The sequence below is a fragment of the Pyrgilauda ruficollis genome, unplaced genomic scaffold, assembly GCF_017590135.1.
Source record: "Pyrgilauda ruficollis isolate IOZ18807 unplaced genomic scaffold, ASM1759013v1 scaffold47, whole genome shotgun sequence".
NCBI lineage: Eukaryota > Metazoa > Chordata > Aves > Passeriformes > Passeridae > Pyrgilauda > Pyrgilauda ruficollis.
The window spans coordinates 1,276,637-1,282,636 of record NW_024526266.1 but is presented as its reverse complement, the minus strand read 5'-3'; positions in this window follow the sequence as shown (position 1 = coordinate 1,282,636).

Genomic DNA, 6,000 nt, shown 5'->3' with positions numbered 1-6,000 from the left:
AAAGAAAAACTGAAGGTCACAAAGGCACACCACTCATCTAAATCAGTTTTTAGGACTCTTTTGAATTACCTTGTCCTGAAAAACTTTTGAGGCTTGCAACAGAACTTCCCATCCCTTCATTTCTTAGTGTTACTTACTGTAGCAGGAGAATAGTTTCCTTTTCATCATCCACTGTCAGCCTCAAATCCCATTAATAAACTCACCCACATTTTGCCCCCACATACAGAGACACAGGCTTTGATTCATTCCTCTCCACTCAGACCAAGTCAATTTAAACACCATTTGCACACAATTGTCCTCATTTATTGATTTAGTCCTGGAGAAAGAGAAAGGGGCAGTATGCTACATAATGTAAATCTGACTCAACTTTTATCAAAATACAATTTCTTCCCACTACTACATACATTTATTACATCTCTGTAACAGGGCAGCCAGCGAGCAAACATGCAAAATTATGTTTTTGAAGATGTAAAAAATGCTCATCAGTATGGATTGCAGGCAGAATTTCTGTCTATATCAAAAGAAACAGGCTTTGGATGTATACTTACTTCAATAAAAGCCTGTAAAATTCTGGAGCCTCACAGCTTGCAAGACACCAATGAATATTTAATGTCATGTGGAGTAAGTGCCTGCTTCTGGCAGTGCTTTCTTATTTATACCTGAGTGTACCTGTACCTTGAACAGGTAGACATGCAGCTTCATGAGACATGCTTTGAGGTTCCCAATTCTGTTAAAAAAATAAATAGTATATAGAAATGAGAGAAATCTGTCAGTGAAGAAAAAGCAAATGACAATTCCTTAAAAGCTCAGTTTCATTTCCTACATAAGGAAGACTAAGGGGTTTTGAAGAAGACGAAGAAGTAATTAAAAAAAAAAGGAAAAAATGCTTTAAAACTGAAGTTAGTGACCTGCTAATGTAAAGAATTAATAAAAGTAACTGAGGAAAACAGAAGCATAAGTCTTGAAACAGAAATTCAGAAAATAGATGCCATCAAACTGATTTGCAGACTACAGAGCAGTGAAATACAAACAATATATATACAGTCAATATTTCCTGCTCTTTTACATCCTCATAATTTTCTAAATTTCTGAGTAGAAGCCAGGGAAGTATTGCCTTTTGTATTTGGTGTCATGGCCAGTTTGAATCTCAGTCAGTGCAGAGGGATAACTCCTGCTATGGAATGCATTTGATGATGCATATTAAACTGTTTTAACATGGAGCATAATCAGTCATCCATGCTCCGTGTTGTGTTGATGTTTATTCTCCTGCAAATGAGTTGCATGATATATCTTTATGCCTCCCATCTAATGGAATAGTTTGTAAGAAACAAATGAATAATGATATCTGTTATTCCAGCATTACAAAAACATTCGAGGACAGAAACAATTAATAAAGTGCAGGTAGATTAGAGCTGATGGAAATACATTTTGTTCAAGATTTAAAGTTTTTTAAAGTTGATGGCCAGGATCAATGAATGTTCTACCTATTCAAATGTACAAATAACATCCTCTTAGATTTTAGGACATATTTATCCACACGGCTTAGGGTTTTGGAAAATATTTGTATTGATTAACACACTCTAAGACTCCTAAAGAGGTGATGACACATTGCTCATTCTCAGGAGTGTATTAATTAATTTCCAAGGGGGCCACATTTCAGCTTTTCCACGTGTCAGTCTCTTGGGCATTCACAGTCTAGTAAACATATCAACTAAATATTGTGATAGAGGAACAACATCTGTAAGAGTTAAAGAAGAAATAAATTAATTTTTGTCAGGTTGTGATAGAGGAACAACATCTGTAAGAGTTAAAGAAGAAATAAATTAATTTTTGTCAGGTTTTGAAGACAAACAGCAGTTGTATGCACAGCCTAAGGTAATCTTTGGTAGAGACGTGAGAATTTTTAAGTATTGCAAATATAAAAGCCAAAATAAAAGGTGATAGGTTTTATTAATCCCAGCAAAGAAAGTACAGACCTCCTGTTGAGAAACTATGTTGGTCTCTCAAAAGCTCATAAAGGCTAATGACATCAAAATCTACAAAAATTATTTTCCTTTCTAGGTGTAGCTGGTGCTTATTTCTTCTGACAATGCTTCCAAGAAATATTAAACTATGACTTTTAGACTTTTAGAGTGGGTGAAAACTGGACTTGTGTTGTTGGAAGATTAACTAACTGTTCTACTATTACTGTGCAAGGAGTAATTCTAATTATCTACTGGAATACATGGCACTGGACTTGCAATTCCTTAATAGCAAATGTCATTTCCTTTCTTTTCTTCAAATACTGAATAATCAGGTAGTAAGGGCACACGAAATGGAAAGTAAAGGTTACTACAGGAAAACCTGCTCAATGAAGGTTACTACAGGAAAACCTGCTCAGTGAAGTTCAGCTAACAGTTCAGTTGCCCTTTTCTAGCTAATTGGGGAGATTGTTTGAAAAAGTAATTGCTGATTTTACAGCCAGAATAGAATAGGAATGGGCTTCAAGGCAGATTAAAATCTACAAAAAATATTTCTGAGCTTCAAGGATCACACAGATGAGCTTCAAGGATCAATCTGCAGCTTTTTTTTTTTTTTTTTTTTTTTTTTTTTTTTTTTTTTTAATACTACATTACTTTTCAGAGAGGGGACTCTTTACTTTTGAAAACCACAGCATCTTTCTGTACGTATCAGGTGCTCAGGTTGCCTAGACATCTCCAAAGGATTTAGAATTTTTTTCCAAGAATTTATTATTCCACTGGATTAAATTTTTTCTGATGCTGCTAGAATTTCCAGCTCAACACAAAGAGGATCCTTCATCAGAAGCAAAGATAGACTTCTTTACTTTTTTCTCATTTCCAACTCAAATGTGGATCTTGCAGCTCCTCCTGTTCATAATCCATCCTTTTCACACGGGACCTGGTGACCCCAATTAAATCACACACCTGAATAACACAGGAACACCTGAATCCCCTCATTCTTAGAGGGGAGATGGGGAGCTGAGGACACCCTGAGAAAACAGAACAAATGTAAAACAAAGCAGGTGAGCTTTACTACAAAACAAGTTTTGTTAGCTGTGACTCTTCAACCCACGTTACAAGTTAGGTCCCTGCAAATATTTGGGTACAAACCATCTTGCACTGTGACCTTCCCCAGAGGCACAAAAGGACATTAAAAATGTTTGGGAAGGTCAGGGCAAGAAATTATGTCAGAGAGGCTGGAGATGCATCTCTAAAAGATACAAATATCAGCTGTTTCTGGGTAGATATATCCAGTGATCTTCTGGAAGAGCTAAATCAGATATACTATCCCAGCTAATGAGAGAAGAAATGTAAGAGAGCCTAAGGTGGTGTCAAGATGATGAGCTGAAAGATATTTTGTCTTATTTTTCAGTTTTATTGTTTTTAACTTGCATGGACTTCAGAGCCTGATTTCAGTGAGAACTTAGATTCCAAGTCACAATTTAGAAATCAAATGCACTGCAGTGTATACAAGAATCTCAGTCTTGGGCTAGAATGTCACAGGAACCATTTACCAGCTAGGGAAAGAGTTAAGAATTCAGAATAAATCTTTGATTTTTGTGGGTAATTTACAAAGGTATTCACACAGAGGCATAAATTGGTTCTTTATAAGAAGTCAGTTCCAATTTTGTTATGGTCTATTAGTTAAAACCTCCTTTTATATGTACACCAGGAAAGCTGGTGATCCCACAATGACACTGAAAAATAGATTTTTAGCTAGGAAGAGCAGCATATCCCCAGTGGCATCAGTGCAATTTTATATTAGCTGGGAGTCCTACTGCTTGAATTCTTTCCTTTCTCCAAACAAAACTATCAGTTCAGTAACCTGCACCAATAACAAATGTAGAACATGATGCCAAGGTGACAGCATTGACCAAGGTGTCTTCTCAATTACTGTCAGCAAAGCTGGGAAAGAGATTACAATTCAGGGTTGGTATCTGCTCTTACCCAGTGCCCCCAACTCAGGGGCAGGAGTGGATCTCCATCCAGTGCCTGATGCCTCCTGTGGGAATCAGAAAAATACAAACTTCCACAGACACAGAAGGGTTTGATTTGCAGGCTTGGGAGAAGCTTGGATTGGTGTAAAAATACAGTACACAGACATTAAGCAGAAAAATGATAAACTTATGTTTCTATAGTTGTAAGTAAGAATAAGTAAGTGAGAAACTGCATTGATAAGATGGCAAAGGGTTTATAATGTAGGGGTGGGGTTGTATGGAACAAAATAAGAATTTAGAAGTTGTAATAGAAGCATCTGTGTGCATGTGAGACAGAAGCCACTGGACAAAAGTATCCACAGCAGAAGTAAGTAAAGGTGATAGGTTAGAAAAACAAAATAAACCTGTTTATTGGGTTAGAAAGTTATATATTGCCTTGTAACAAAGAAACTTGGGACTGTTCTTGAGCTATGGCCGACGGCTTGCTCCTCTAAAATCTCACAGCCTCTGAGACTGATGTTTATCTGAGCAATAAATTGTTCTCAGCCCAAAAACAGTCCCATCCCTTCATTACAAGTGATGACAATAACAATACCTGGGTTCTGCAGCACTGCCTCAGAGAGAGAGAAACGAGGGCCAAAGGGATGAGCACCAGGCAGCTTGAAGGTTCTGTGGGCTCACGGGGGCACCTGTAGGCAGCAGCCCCAAAGCCAGAGCCAATCATTCTTTGGGAATTCAGCAATGTGTTGGGGCTGGGGTAAACACCATTTTCAGCAGGAGCTGCCAGAGGCAGCAGCATGCTGTTGAACACATTTCCTCTGCCAGGGTGAGGATTCCTCAGCACCGGAGGATGTGCCAGCAGTGTGCCCTACGTGACATCTCAGATGATGGAGTGACATCCTGCCTATCTGGAAATGGGAAGGGCCATCTTGTTTTAGATCTTGCTTCAGCTTGCTGTTTTTAAAAGTTACAATTTACCCACAAACATCTATCCTTGGCCAAGGGGCAGGATAGATGTTTGTGGGTAAACTGCAACTTTTAAAAACAGCAAGTTGAAATAAGATCTAAAATAACAGGACCCTTAATTGTACTGGGCTATCAGCTCATCATCAGTTAATCAGCACCTAAAGTCAGGAAAATTTTCCTATGGATGCAAAAACCATTAATTGCCTGGGCAAGAACTAAAAGTTCAAGCAATCATTTATAATATGGGCATTTTGGGTGTAAATTTATGTGCTCCAGCAGAAATTTGTAGGATTTTTAGCTACTATTGTTTAGATTTGAGTGTTTGCTATCACTGACCATCACAACAATGTCACTATCATATTTACAGCTACTCAATTAAGTATAATATTGGAATGAAAGATGAGCAGGGCATACAGGAAGCTTACCTGCAGCTTAACAGTAGGTCATTAAAAAGATCGCAACCATCTGTTGGAGAATAAATGAAAGGTATAAATTGTGCTCATCTCTAGAAGAACAGAGATTATTCTTATAACTGCAATCTAATTGAAAGGAGACACCACTACTTTTATAGCATTAAATACAATATGTTCAGTCCCAACTACTCAAATTAAAGGTCAACAAGTATGAAAGCATGTGCTATAAAAAGGGAAAAAGCTATTACTGAAACTGTTCAAAACCAGCTGATCTGTTACTACTTTTTCATAATTTTCATTGTCAATATTAAGTGTTTAGAAAATCTAAAAAGCAAAATTTCTAGTTTCTTAGATAATAACCCCCCTCCATTTTATTTCACTTCCATAAGAGAGATCTTGGGAATTTCTATTTATTATATGTGAAAAATTTGTTTGCCAAATGAGGGATAAGGAGGAAAAGTGATAAAACAATCAAATAACATTTATGATGAAACCTAAAACTCTTCCATTTGCCTTTGAAGTCTGCCAGTCTTGTTTTGTGTCTACTGTGAGAATGAAGATAAACTCAGTTGTGGAAAGAAAAGAAAGGAACTGAGCTGTTTAATCTTCTTATACTGATAATTGCAAGGTGTGATAGCTCTTTGTGCTTTCATATGACAAGGCCCTCAGTATTTTAAACACATT